General features: G+C 49.9%; 1 protein-coding gene across 1 annotated transcript in view; it reads left to right on the forward strand.

Annotated features, from left to right (window-relative positions):
* Pard3 (par-3 family cell polarity regulator) overlaps positions 1 to 14,293 on the forward strand; it is a 524,608-nt gene that overhangs the window by 349,756 nt on the left and 160,559 nt on the right.

A 14,293-nucleotide genomic window follows, 5' to 3' on the forward strand; every position in this document is an offset into this window, starting at 1 on the left:
TTTCAGCTGCCTCCCTCGTGGTATCTTGCCAACCTCACAACGCACTGGGCGCTTTCTTCCTCCCACTGCCTGCAAACGGCCCATGGAGGAAAAAAGCCTGTTAAAGTGGTGTTTGTTCTTTTTGTGTGGGAACAATGGTTCATTATTTAAATTTAACACAGAGCTCAAGTAAGTTGTAGCATTTAAAGGCTCATTAATAAGAAGTCTAATAAAAAATGTTACAGATAGAGCTTCAATTAAGCTATGTTGATTAATTTAATACTTATTACTTCAGTCTGTAAGAATTTCATTAGATGTAGTCTCTGGCTGTTTCTTGACAGTTGGTTTTGTCCCTAAATTATACGCCAGGGTTATTTAGCATATCATTTCTTACCAATTGCTGCTGTACAACGGAAAAACCAGACTTTCAGCGTCGCACCAAAATCCCTGTCAGTTTTCATCTTAGGTGGTTTCATAAGCTTCAGGTATCTAATGTTAAACGCTGAGGTGACGAATGCCCCCCAAAATTCATCCCTAAACACAGCAAGGCAGTGTTTAAAATTGAAAATGTACCACGCATGCAGCCTCTGGCTTGTCAAAACATAGTTACCCTGCATTGAGTCCCTTCCCTCTAATTTGTTTTTAGTTCTAAAATGTGAATATGAGTTTTTGTTTTCCTAGAATTTCTTGATTTTACAGAGCATATTCTGTAGCCTTCACAGTGGTGTAGTCTGTAAATGTCTAATGGGTCAAGCCTGGGGAGGAATGCAAGTGGAGACTCACACTGGCCTGTCGGCAGCCTCAGCTTTAATATATATGAAATATATGTGTTTGCCTTCCGCCCCTCCAGAACCTTGGCAACCATATAGTTTTTCATGCAAGTTTTTTTCTCGTTACTATGCCGCTCTCTCTGACCGTGCATCTCCCTGATGATCTTTCTTCATTATAGTGTGTGTTTCATGCCCATACATATTTATAGGGTGAAATTGTTCTAACTGCTCCTAGATTCCAGCTCCTGTGATACCTTAGGACTCAGGGGCTTCGTTCTGCTTCTGCCTAGTGGCAGCTCATGAGCCGGCACCCACACAGCACACAGTAATGAGGCTGCCACCTCTCAGGAGCAGCTTGAGAATCTGTACTGCTGTCTTTCCCAGTTAGACCAGAAGTGGAAGAGACCTGCCCCCGCCAGGCCTGTGGCCCGCTCCCGCCGGCAGCTCCCCCCTGCCACCGTGTGTTCTCCTGTTCCTTCACCGCTCGCATTCGCCTGATAGGTTCAGGGAAATAACAGGGCGAAGTTCCAGCTTCAAAGGGCTGCCTTAACTGCAACTGCTCTTTGTCTGCAGCTTGCAGCTCCCGTGCTAGGGCTTCCTCCTGGGATTAGTGGAGGGGGCTGTGGGCCCTGAGGATCAGCTTGCTCTGCTGAGCGCCCTAGCAAGCACCGTGTGAGGTGTTTCTCATTCGGAACCCGTAGACGTGCTTGAAGTGAGAGCCAGCTTTGAGAAAAAGAAGTTGGCCCATTTGGAAACTCAAAAGCTTACAACCTAGGAAAATCAAATTTTTACAGGGTAGCACTAAAGTGTTTTTTAATTTTGTTTTGTAAAATTGAGTTCACGTTCTCCTAGTGTTTAAGAACGGCTAGGAAGACAATCCCAGGCAGGTAAACTTTCATGGGCACCTGGAGGTGGGGCGAGCCCACATCGCTCAGCTTTGAGGAACACACATTATTTTTTAAAACTATATTTAAAAGTCACAGGTTAGAAATGGTCAAAGTTCATCACTCCCGTTATCTTACTGTACCTGAGCTCTGCTTCTGAGATGACTGACCATAGGCATGTCTGCGTGCTGCGTGCCTCAGCCTATTGCACTGCACTGCCTGGCTTGTGGGCAGCCATGCCACACACCGCTAAATCAGCCATCTTGGAAGGATGCCCCAGAGAGGCCAAGGAATGTCACAAGACAGAGTTGGCCTCCTTCCACATGATAGAATCCAAGTGTGACTCTTGATAGGCTTGCAGCATCCAGGCTGCCTGGGACGTGGGTGAGTTCTGAGTCTGAATTGCTGTTTCAGCCCTTCCTGCTGATGCTTGCCTGACATTGTTGCCGTGAATTGAGCTTTATCATTAAACGTAAAATAGTCTCAGTCGCTCTCTCTCCCTCTCTCTCTCTCTCTCTCTCTCTCTCTCTCTGTCCCCTGTGTGTGTCTGTGCCTGAGTTCTTTTCTCTTTCCTTTTCACTAATTATTAGAATTGTGAAGCCTTATTAGAGTTTTTAAACATTTTTATTGTTTGTTTTTTTAAAAGTTGATTTTATGTTATGTTTTGCCTGCATGCCTATATGGTACTGGTGCCCATGGGGGTCAGAAGAGGGTTCCTGACTGCTCTGAAACTGGAGTTAGTGGCAAGTTTTGAGCCGCCTTGTGTGTGCTGGGAATCAAACTCTAGGTCCGCTACAGAAGCCACGAGTGCTTTTAACTGCTGAGCCATCTGCCCAACTCCAAGGTTCCAAGCATTTTCAATAGCCTTCTTCTGTGCCTGATGGATTCGGGATCTGAGACTAATTGACCCTCTGGTCCTTTGGTACTTCCCGCTCCCTGCTCCGCCCTAGACTCCATACTGGATGTAGTAAAATCCTGAAGTGAGTTTCTTTCTGTGTCTTTGTCCCTCAGGTGAGACAGGGGTGCAGTGCCAGCGTGTAAGTGAATGCTTTTCTTTCTGAAGCTTTCAGAGGTTCAGAGGCCCAAATGGAGAAGCCAGTGCAGGGCTCGAGCACAGTTCAGCTGTGTGTCTCTGCCATGTGGTGTAGGTAACAAAAAGAAAAGGCTGAGAGGACAGGGACATCAGAGGTTGGGCGGCTAGGTTGGTGCGGTTCACACGGAGGTCAGAGGACAACCTCATGTCACTTTCCCTGCTTGAAGCACTCCACCACGTATGCCCAGCCGTCCGGCCAGTGAGCTTCTGGGAACTCTGCTGTCTCTGCCTCTCATCTTTCCTCCTGTGCCATGAGTGCACACTAGGTCTGGATTTACATGGGGTCTGAGGATTTGAACTCTGGCCCTCATGCTTGTACAGCAAACACTGTCCCCACTAACCCATCTCTCCAGCCCAGGAGTCTAGCTTTTTACTTGATGTAGCCACAGAATTTTTTTTTGTCCTGTTTAACTAATGAGATAGTAAGTTTTCCTTTATAATGAGGAGGCTCACAGTTCTCCTCTGTCCACATGTGCACGCGCACACACACACACACGTGCACACACACACGTGCACACACACGTGCGCACACACACTTGCGCGCACACACACGTGCACACATACACACGTGTGCACACACACGTGCGCGCACACACACGTGCACACACACACATATCTAACTACCTTGTAAGGTATCGGGCAACTTTAGTTAGTTTAAGTATACCTCATGCATATCTGAAACTGGAGTTACAGACAGCTGTGAACTGCCATGTGGGTGCTGGGAGTTGAACCTGGATCCTCCAGAGGAGCAGCCAGCGCTCTTAAGGGCTGAGCCATCTCTCCACATAAGGCCTGTGATCCAGGCACAGTAGCACAGGCCTTTAATCATCTCAGCCCTTGAGCGGCAGGGGCAGGCAGGGCACCGCGAGTTCGAGGCCAGTCTCATCTACACAGTGACTTCCAGGACAGCCAGGGCTATATAGAAAGACCCTCTCTCAAAGACAAACAACACAGAACAATAAATCATCAGAGGAACAGCGGTCTAAAACGCCACTTGCAAAAGGGATGGTGGGTCTCTGTCCAGCATATCCTGGCCATATAGTTTACTGTTTCTCAGATTGAAGGGTCACAAATATGCCTTAGTTGTTGGTAAATAGCTCCAAGGACAACTGTGTGAGCTGTGTGACTCCCTCTGCAGTTCACCAGCTATGGAGTGCGTCAGTTGTGAACTGCCTGGTGCTAGGTCAAGTCACTAGTTTAAGTCGGTAAAGACTCCATCAGCAAATGCGAGTGCCTCGTGCTTGTGTGACTTCTCTCGTATGTGGCATCTTCCTTGGCGTAAAAGGAGCCCCCTGCTTCGCTTGAGAGCACTTGTATGCCAGGAACCCAGGCAAATGAGAGGGGTGCCCGGATGTAATTGTCCTTAGTCCAGGAGCGCTGTGAGATTTAGAAGAGCATAAACAAGTCTGAGAACCTGCTGCTCCGGTGGCCTCGCTGGAAGGGACAGGAAGAGATATTGTCAAGCGTGGTCTGTGGCCTTGGGGCAACGGCGGCATCTTGAGCAACTTTGGCCTTGTTTCCATCTCGAGAGTGATATTATCAACAAGGTGGTAAAGTCTTGTCTCGCTGATATCAATAATTAAAGAATGTGTTGTCTTTTTTTTTTTTTTTTTTTGGTCAGTTTGTTATCGCATCAGTTGACTGTTGAGAATTGTAGCTCTCCCCAACTGAGATTTTAGAAATTCTAGACTCATTCTTAGAAATGACCTGACTATTCATGTCTCTGTATTATTATTATTATTGTTTGTTTTATTTGTTTGTTCGTCTGTCTCTCTGTCTGTTTTGCATGGGCATGTAGGTAGGTTTTGGTGGGTATATGTGTGTGGGGAGTGTGTGTATGTGTGTGTGTGTATATATGTGTGTGTGTCTATGTTTATGTATATGTGTGTGTGTCTGTGTATATATCTGTGTGTGTGTATGAGTGTGTGTGTGTGCGCTCGTGTGTGTCTGTGTGTGTGTAGGTGAGTGTGTGTATCTGAGTGTGTGTGTGTCTGTGTGAGTGTGTGTGTGTGTGTGTGAGTGTGTGTGTGTGTGAGTGTGTGTCTGTGTGTGTGTGTCTGTGTGTGAGTGTGTGTGTGAGTGTGTGTGTGTGTCTGTGTGTGTGTGTCTGTGTGTGTGAGTGTGTGTCTGTGTGTGAGTGTGTGTCTGTGTGTGTGTGTGTGTGTGTGTGTGTGTGTGTGTGTGTGTGTGTGTGTGTGTATAGAACCAAAAGGTCAGCATTGAGTGTCTTCTTCAGTAGTTTCTTTACACTGTTGTCTCATCCATATTGAGACAGGGTCTGTCACCGGGACCAGGAGCTGTTTCAGCCAGAGTGGCTGACAAGCCCTGAGAGCCTCATTTCTCTCCTTCCCAGCTCTGGGATTGTTGGCTTGTGCAGCTAGGCCCAGGTCTTTACACAGCTGCCTAGCTTGCACAGAGGGAGCTTTGCCACTGGCCTATGTTCCTGGACCCTTGTTTGTTTTCTAAGACAGGACCTTGTTATGAGGCCCGGGTTGGCCTTGAACTTGCAACTCAGCTCTGCCTCCTGCTTCTGCCTGTCCAGTGCTGGGATGGCAGGTGTACACCACCATGCCCAGCTGAGATTTACAGCAGTGAACAGCTATCACTGGGAAAGAAGAGCAAAAGTAACACTTCACTCTTTGTTTAAAATTTATTTATTTTGTAAGTGCAGGTTTGTGTGGGCATGCACGCACTGGCACATACATGGAGGTCAGAGGATAGCTTGTGAGTGTCATTTCTCTCCATGTAAGTCCTGGGGATGTAGCTGAGGTCACAAGGATTGGCAGCAGGCACCTTATTCACTGGGCCATCTCTCGACTGCTGCGATCTTACTGAAATTGAATCCTCCACTTACAGTTAGAATAAGCACCCAGAAGTGGTGACACCACTTGACCAGTCTGGAAGTGAACACAGGTCACCGGTTTGAGGCATTGCTTGATAATATCAGATACGCTGCTAGAGGTTGGTCTTTAGAAAACCATCACCTAGGATCACAATGTCAGGTCGCAAACCTCATCGGAATGGTACCGACGACCGAGCTTGGGCTTTTTGGGGATGGCAAATGCATGTGGCAGCTCCCTCGCTGTGCTTACTAACCTTGTCTGTACGTGTTTCTCACCCAGCCTGGCCAAACTGAAGCCGGAGAAGAGATGAACATCAGTCAAACAGATTCAAACTGTCTTGAGCAGCACATGTTGCACAGTTGCTCTTTAAAAGCATGGTGGCTGGGCTGTGGCTCACTCTAGAGTGCCCGCCTTATGTGCACAAAGCCCTGGGCTCAGTCCCCAGCGTCCTATACTGGGTATGGTGGAACAGGCCTGTAATCCCAGCATTTGGGACATGGAGGCAGGAGGATCAGAAGTTCAAGGTCATCCTCCACTACATAGTGAGTTCGAGGCCAGCCTGGGATACATGAAACGTGTCTCAAAGAAGCTTTTTTTAAAAATCCAAACAATAAATTTACTTTCAATGAATTCTTAATGGCTGTTGACGAGTTTTGTTTATGCCATCAGTTTGGATGATATATAGTGATTTCTGTTTTAGTCAGTTTGGAATTTTCGATATTGATTTCATGCTTAAATTGTTTCAGAAGACGAGGATGTGGGGTTTTCCCTCAGGTATTTTTTATCCCTTTTCCTTAGTGGATGAGCATAGCCCTGGAGTCCTTAGCAATCATGAGCAGCGATGATTGAGACGCTGCTTCCAAAATGAAGTGTAGCAATGAGCTCCGGTTTGGTCTCCCACATAGTCTGGCAACAGGGGGAACACTTGAACTGGGTCAGGGAGCAGGGCTGGGTTAACAGGTGTGAATGGAAGTCATCTCCCTACCTGGGTCAGGGAGCAGGGCTGGGTTAATGGGTGTGAATGGCAGACATCTCCCTACCTGGGTCAGGGAGCAGGGCTGGGTTAATAATGGGTGTGAATGGCAGACATTTCCCTATCTGGGTCAGGGAGCAGGGCTGGGTTAATGGGTGTGAATGGCAGACATCTCCCTATCTGGGTCAAGGAGAAGGGCTGGGTTAATGGGTGTGAATGGCAGACATCTCTCTACCTGGGTCAGGGAGCGGGGCTGGGTTAATAATGGGTGTGAATGGCAGACATCTCCCTACCTGGGTCAGGGAGCGGGGCTGGGTTAACAGGTGTGAATGGAAGTCATCTCCCTACCTGGGTCAGGGAGCAGGGCTGGGTTAATGGGTGTGAATGGCAGACATCTCCCTACCTGGGTCAGGGAGCAGGGCTGGGTTAATAATGGGTGTGAATGGCAGACATCTCCCTACCTGGGAAGAAATGCAAGTTGCAAGATCAGTAGCCAGATGGTTGGGGATGAACAGGCCTCTTGGCAAGAGTCAGTCCCTTAGGCTGCGGGTCCAGACAAAAAAAGCAGTTTAAAAAAAGAGTTTCTAGGGTGGCAAAATTGGCAGTTATTCCCGGTGCTTCGAAGTGGATGCCCTTCCTGTAGGACTGTGGGGGGATGGGGGAGTGGAGAGGGGAGCTGGGCTCAGTGTTCTGTGCCCATGGGGCGGAGCCCAGCTGTCTTTTGTTTAGGGTGAAGCTGGCCTCCCATGAGAAGCTTCCACTCTCCATCCCTCCATTGCCCATGCTCCTGGAAGACTCAGACACACACCCTTGCTCCCGCTCCCAGAGACTGTCAGGGCTGCGTGTCCTGATGAGACAGGAGCATAAAGATGGAAGCCCCGTGGTAAAGGCTGGCCTTCAGTCGGTTTGCGGGGTGGGGTGGGAAACGCCTTGACTCCTCCCTGCTTCTGTGCAAGTGTACAGCCCCCAACTCGCCCAGGAAGACCTTCGCCTGGGCCTTGAGGAGGCAGCTAGTCAGGTCTTTTTGCCATTGAAAAACCAGAGATGCCTGGCATTTTAGGGCCCAGCCTTAATTGCCCTGGGGTTAAAGGGACCAGTTTCACTTTGATGGTGTTGGATAGTGGACTGTGGTTCTTCTGGAGACTTAAGGCCTGCAGTTAAAACATACAGGGCTGGGGTGTGTGTAGCTCAGGGGTAGGGGGCCTGCCGAGCATATCAAAGCCCTGAGTACTTCATAAAGGGGGCATGGTGGTGCACGCCTGTAATCCCAGGGTCAGGTGTTACAGGCAGGAAGAGCAGAAGTCAAAGGTCAGCTGCACCTACATAGTGAGCTCAAATCCAGCTCACTGGGTGTGTGAGGCCCTGCCTCAAAAAGATTTAAAAAAAGAAAATTTACAAAAACTACCTCCATAAACAGAACGCAGTGATGCATTGAAATGCAAAGACCTAGAAAAGGCACATTTTTCTTTGGGTTTTTTTTTCTTGTTTGTTTTATTGTTCCCATGACAGAGAATAGCCTTCTTTTATAATTGCCCAAACCTGGGAGGTTTCCTTGAACCAAGCTCTGAATCTGTAAAATCTCAAGGGTGACTTAGCTTTTAATTCAAACCAGAAGAGGGTTTCCAGTTTCTTAACCCTGGAAAGTAAGTGTCGGATTGACCTGTTAGCAAGGATAAATTCCGGCCACTGATCCAGATTTTCCAGTGTCTTTCTCATTTAAGTGGAGCTCCCTAACACCCACTGGCAGAGGCCGCCAAAGCTGCCTGTGTGTAGAGATGGGATGGCTCAGGGCAGGCAGCCTGGGTCCTCTACAGACTGACCAACAGTGTGCACACAGATTGTCCGCAGGAGAAGGGCGGCACCTGCTTTATCAGCTCCACAAAGCAAACTGTGTTGTTAGTTGGTGTTTTTTTTTTAAGGATTTTTTTTGACAGCTCTGAGATGCTAAGTCAATTTCAACCCTAGACTCTGTAGAAAATGGAATCTTTTTTTTTTTTTTCCCTGCGATTGATGTGAAAATTGGAGGCTAGTGACTAATTACTTTCTAATAATGCCGGGTAAATAAATGCTGTCACACCACTGAAAGGTGTACCAGAGACAAGCTCTGCGGCCTTCCGCATGGCATTTTTCTCTGTGCCATCGGAGGGCCTGTGTCATTTACATTTCATGTGATAGATCCAGTAGATCTTATCCCAAAATGTGTTTTCATCAAGCCACAAATTGTTATATAAAGCCCCTGTTTTGTCCTCTCAAAGGACTGTCAAGGAAGTGTCTAGAAGCCTGGCGTCCTGCCCGACTGAGCAGAGCATGGCTTTCTTCTGATGCATGTTTAGTCATAGCTCATTTAGAAACAAAAGGATGGATTGACCATCCTAGTTCTTGGTAACCAGGATTGACCATCCGCTCTCGGTCTCCGTGCTTGAGTTTCTGCTTTGTTCTGGGGCCCTGTTCGTGGTTTCAGTGGCGTGAGCATCCTAGGGCCACTCTGGTCCTTGTTGGTGTGCTCGGGCCCTGTCCCTAGTGGTTCCTCTGCACCAACCACCCTGCATCTTGTCGTCCCTGGCTAAGCACCCACACTGTGAGGCAGCATCCTGCTACTGTCTCCCATTCTGGAGAGAAAAACCCCTCAGCTGTACCCCCCCCCCCCCACAACTCCTTGCTGCCCTTGAATATCTGCCTCCTGCCTCCACCTCCCTAGTGCTGGGATGACAGGTGTGCGCCGCCACGCCTAGTTTATGTGATGCTGGGTGGAGCCCGGAGCCTGTTCTTGTCGGACCTCCTCCTGAGTGAACCACACTCCGGATCCCTTCCGGTTCCCCCTCAACACTTCCATTGTGTCTCTATCTGACCCTGCTCAGCCAAACGCTCCGGCAGTCTCCATTCTGAGCTTCCACTGTTGCTCTCTCTCCCCCTAGCCTGTGCTGGGCCCATCTGCTTGCTGCCTGCTCCTTCCTAACCCCGCGTCATTTAGTTCTGTGTCCTCCAGTTTTGGGGCCTGCAGGACCTGTCCTCTCTCCCCTTCTCTGTATTGTCTTCTTCTTCTCCTCCTCCTCCTCCTTCTTTCAGTAGCACAGAGAGCTGGGAATATCTGGAGCAGAGCCTTCGTGTTCTCAGGCCAAGCAGATTGCTCCCAAGTTGGTGCCTCTTGCTAGAGTATCCCCTTCGAGCTCTGGGTGGACAATGGCCTCTTTGATGTTGATACTTGGCTGTAGCTGCAAGGCTGTGTGGTCTCGGTCAGCCCCGAGCACTGTGTGTCTGCCCCTTCCTCTTCTCTGCATGGCTCTCTTCTCCTCTTGCTTAGCTCCACAGCCTTGGAACAGTCCTTAATCAAACCCCAGGCTTGGGAAGATGCCGAAGCCTGTTCCAGCCCCAGTTTGTTAATGCTGAGGAGTCACTGCCATCATCGGTTCCACTGTGACCACAGAAGGCAGCCTGTCAACCATCAGAGTCAGCAACGGAGGCTGCAGCTGCGTATGCGGCAACCCTTGGAGCTGTCTGGGGAGTGCAGGTAGAGGACCTGGGTACCCGTGATCTCTTGAGCCATGCCTACAGCCTGTGCCCTTCCTAGTTTGGACAGCAGTTGGTCAATATGCCCGTTGCACCTGGAAGTCAGCAGCTGAAGTGAGGCCCTCTGTGTTCAGGACCCCTGTGGCTTTCTGCATCACCCAGTTCCAAGTGAAAGCCTTGGTCACAGGCCCCAGAGGCGCTGCCTGGCCCTGCTGCTGCCCTGGTTTCCTCCTTTGCTTCCCTGACTGCTGGCTTCCTATTCTCTGACATTGCCTAGTCATCAGAACCTGCCCTTTCTGTCTTTGTACCTGGAATATCCTAAGAGTCCCGCCTCCCTCCACACAAACACACACACACACACACACACACACACATGCATACCCCACACTCTGCCTACACATACAGTGCACACACATGCATACACCACACATACATACTGTACACACACACCACACACACACCACATACACACACACTCTGCATACACACACATACACACACCCTGCACACTCTGCCTACACACACTGCACACAATACATACACCACAGATACACAGTGCACACATGCATGCACACCTATACACACGCACACCCTGCATACTCTGCCTACACACATTGCACACAATACATACACCACAGATACACAGTGCACACATGCATACACACCTATACACACGCACACCCTGCACACTCTGCACACACATACACTGTACACACAAACTTACACCACACACACATTGCACACACACACACCACACACAGCCCGCTCACACACACACACACCACACACACACACCACACACTCGCATACACGCACACACCGTGCTTTCACTCTTAGATCTGTGGTATTCTTGCTTTTCAGAGTGGTGGATCCAAAGCTGCAAACTGCACTCTCTGCCACCTTGGCTCTCCCTGCCACACTTCCTTTTGTCTATCTTTTCTCCTTTTCACTGGCTGTGGCCTGTGGGCAGCTACCTTTTTCCTTGGGTTAGAGTTGACAATGATGAGGAACGTTAGCTTCTTGGCTACTGTATCCTTGGCAGACTGGTGCACAGAAGCCAACTGTGAGTAACCCATCCTTGACTTCCGCCTCTGTGCCTCAGGCCTGCTCCACAGCTCTCAGGGTAGCTCCAGCTGGCTCTCTGGGCCTGTCAAGAGTGCTTGGCCATAACATCACCTCAGAGCAGCCCTCAAACATTGGCCAGGAAGCCAGAATAAACATACTCCTGGTTCCTGGACCATTAACTCTAAGTGGAGTTTTACACCCTAAGCCGTAAAGGGCGGCCTTGTAAGCAGAACATTACAGAGCCAGGAGGTGGCAGGATCATGGAGTCACTAGCGTCAGAATCCCAATGCACATCACACTGAGCGGGATGGCACTCCCACTGCATTCCTGAATTGGTCTGTGTGACCAGGCACTCCTTGCCTGCAGGATGATGGCTTTGGGAGCACCTCCCTTTGGCTGGCCTTCCAGAATTCCCTCTGCCATGTCTCCCTTTCCCTGGCCAGGGTTCCTGGCTACTTCCTAGAAGCCTCCGCCCTTCTCCCTCACTCAGTAACACAGTCAGTGGCAGCAAGTGTTGAGCAAACCACAGACCTGTTTAGTAAGCAGTGGAAAGGTGACCGGGACATCCCTGTGCAGTCTGTGGCAATGCCAGTGCCCCCTTTGGAAGAGGATCCCACCGTCCGCATCTGCCTTGTACGTGCGCATCCCGGCACTGAGCGGACATCCTACTGGGCGTTCCTCCAACACTGTAGGTCTATCACGTGTGATGATAGACACATTCTCCACTGTAGCAGCCTTGCACATAAGGTATCCTCGCTGTGCTCACTCCCCCATGGGCTGTTCACAGCTCCCCAGAGGGCTGTATGCTCTGGAGGTGATGGCGTCAAGCTTGATATTAATGCCACAGTTGCCATGTGAGGCTCTTCCTAAGATTCAAAGCATCAGAGTTCAAGAGATGGGGTAGGAGCTTTCCCTTAAAAAGAACCCTTGCTCCAAAAGGTGTGAGTAGCCACTGAGGCGTATGTCAGCATCAGGTCTCTGCGCGGGTGGCAGCTCCCGCATGCAGGTACACAGGCCTCCACAACAGGGGGTGCTCTGGGGCTGTCACAGTCTCCAGGCCAACCTGGAATGCATGTGCTGCTGCTGTGTGAGCACAGCTGGGACCCAGCCCACTCCTGCAGCTCGGCATCTTCAGGCACTCTTAAATGAGGTGTGGTTTGACAGGGTGGTGACAGCCACACCTCCTTAGTCTCTCCTTCCATAATATTTATGATACTTACATTGTAATTAACTGTTTCCCGCCCCCAGACTCCCTCCCTCCCCCCCCCCTTACATAAAACTATTTTCAGTCTTTTAAAAAAGAAAACTAAGGGGCTCCAGGGATATGGCTCCGTGGGCCCACACTACGTGTGTGGAGCATGGCGGTGCACCTGCAGTCCCATTACCAGGGGAGCAAAGGCAGAAGGGTTGGTAATTCAAGGTCATCCTATGCTGCACGAGACCCCGTGGAGAGCTTACTTATCTCAAGAAAAGAAAGGCAAGTTTATATTCCGGGTCCACGTAGTAACAGAAGGCTGAGATGGGCCGAGTTGGGTGTAGAACACCTATCCTTGCTGTGTTTCCTCCTTCTCGCCATGTTACTGTTTGGCACCATCATCATCACTCCTGGATCCCCATTTCTGGCTTTGGGATGCACAGGCGGGCCACAGCGTCTTTGCGTTCCTTAGGCAGCCTGCCGCAGCTGGCATGTACCTGTCATTATTGCGTGTTGAAGCTGGTGCACAGCTGCTGAGAGCATTATTTTCCTTAACCTGTTTAATCCTCACCACAACCCTGGAAGGTACTATTTTTAGCTGTATTTTACAGACAGAGGGACTAACAACACCCAGGCTCAATGCAGTGAGTATACCTGCCAACTCACACTCTGAAGTGGGGGTGGTGCGCACTGAAATCCAGCATTCTACCCCGGGGCTAGAATCTTGGAGCCAGGTGCCAAGCTGCCCGGCCTTTTCTGTCTCCTCTGGGGACCGTGCCGCCTGACCTGTGCATGGGCTACAGCCCCTGTGAAGTCCACCTCCATGCCACACGCTGCAATTGTGTGTGCTGCCAAAAGCACACATTTCTGTTGCTGGCTCTGAAATGCAGAAGTCTGTGCCCTTTGGTCCTGACTTTAGTTTCCTTTCTGCCTGGTTTCTGTACTGCTATTCTTTCTGTGCCTCCCTGTTTTTCCTGTTTTTTTTTTTTTGTTTGTTTGTTTTGTTTTTTTGCCTCCCTGTTTTTTTGTTTTCCCTCCCTATTATTTTTCTTTCCTCCCCCACCCTACCCTTTTCTTTCGTAGTGGTCCCTGGGATAGATCCCAGGGCTCCCTGCTTGTCAGGCAAACACCCTGCTACTTGGCTACACTTCCCCAGCCCCAACCTCCAGAGTTGATCTTAAGGATCTCGCTGCTACCGAAGTGAACATTGTCACCTGTGCATACCTCGTCTCCTAAGTGGCTGTGCTTCAGGTGGTAGAGTCCCTGCGCCAACACTGACTGTAAGCATAGCCTGCGCATTTCCCTCCCACTGTTCAAAAGAGCCCCACGGTGCCCTGGCTCCAGCCACACCTCTACCTGCCGTTCCCCCCATTCCTTACGTGCACCTCCTTGCACCTCAGACAGCTCGCTCTCCACCTCTGCCTGCTCTCTGCTCTGCTGTTGATGAGCGTGTGCAGTCATCCTGGCCTGCTCGGAGCCTGTCGGCACTCCTCCTCCCGCTCCTCCTCGTCCCAGGCTAATTCTACCTTGGCTGGCTGTCTCTGCTCACCTGATGCTGACTCTGCAGAAGGGCATGGTGCTCCTCCCGGGCTCCGCCTCTGGACGGGATGCTGGCCTCAGCACGTCTCCTGCTTTGGTTCTCCCCGGAATCTTCCAGCCTGGCCTTCAAAGTCCAGGACTCTGTGGCTCAGTGTGGGAGCATTTCTCTGGCATGTGTAAGGTCCTGGTTCTGTGTCTAGCCACAACTCTTAGCCATCTCCCACTCTCATAACTGATGTCTACCATATCTCAAGGTGAACTTTTAAACCTCCTGAATTTCACTTTAGGCTCAGTTCTGTTCAGGAATGGTCGTGCACCTGGCAGGCACACAGTACCACAGGAGCACATGCCCAAAGCCTTTTTCCTGTTTGTAATCACAAAGATGATGTCATCTGTCTCTCTCAGAGAGTTGGTTGATTCTGACATAGTTACTTCTAAGAAAAAC

Source organism: Acomys russatus, chromosome 26 (genome assembly GCF_903995435.1).
Source record: "Acomys russatus chromosome 26, mAcoRus1.1, whole genome shotgun sequence".
NCBI classification, from domain to species: Eukaryota; Metazoa; Chordata; class Mammalia; order Rodentia; family Muridae; genus Acomys; species Acomys russatus.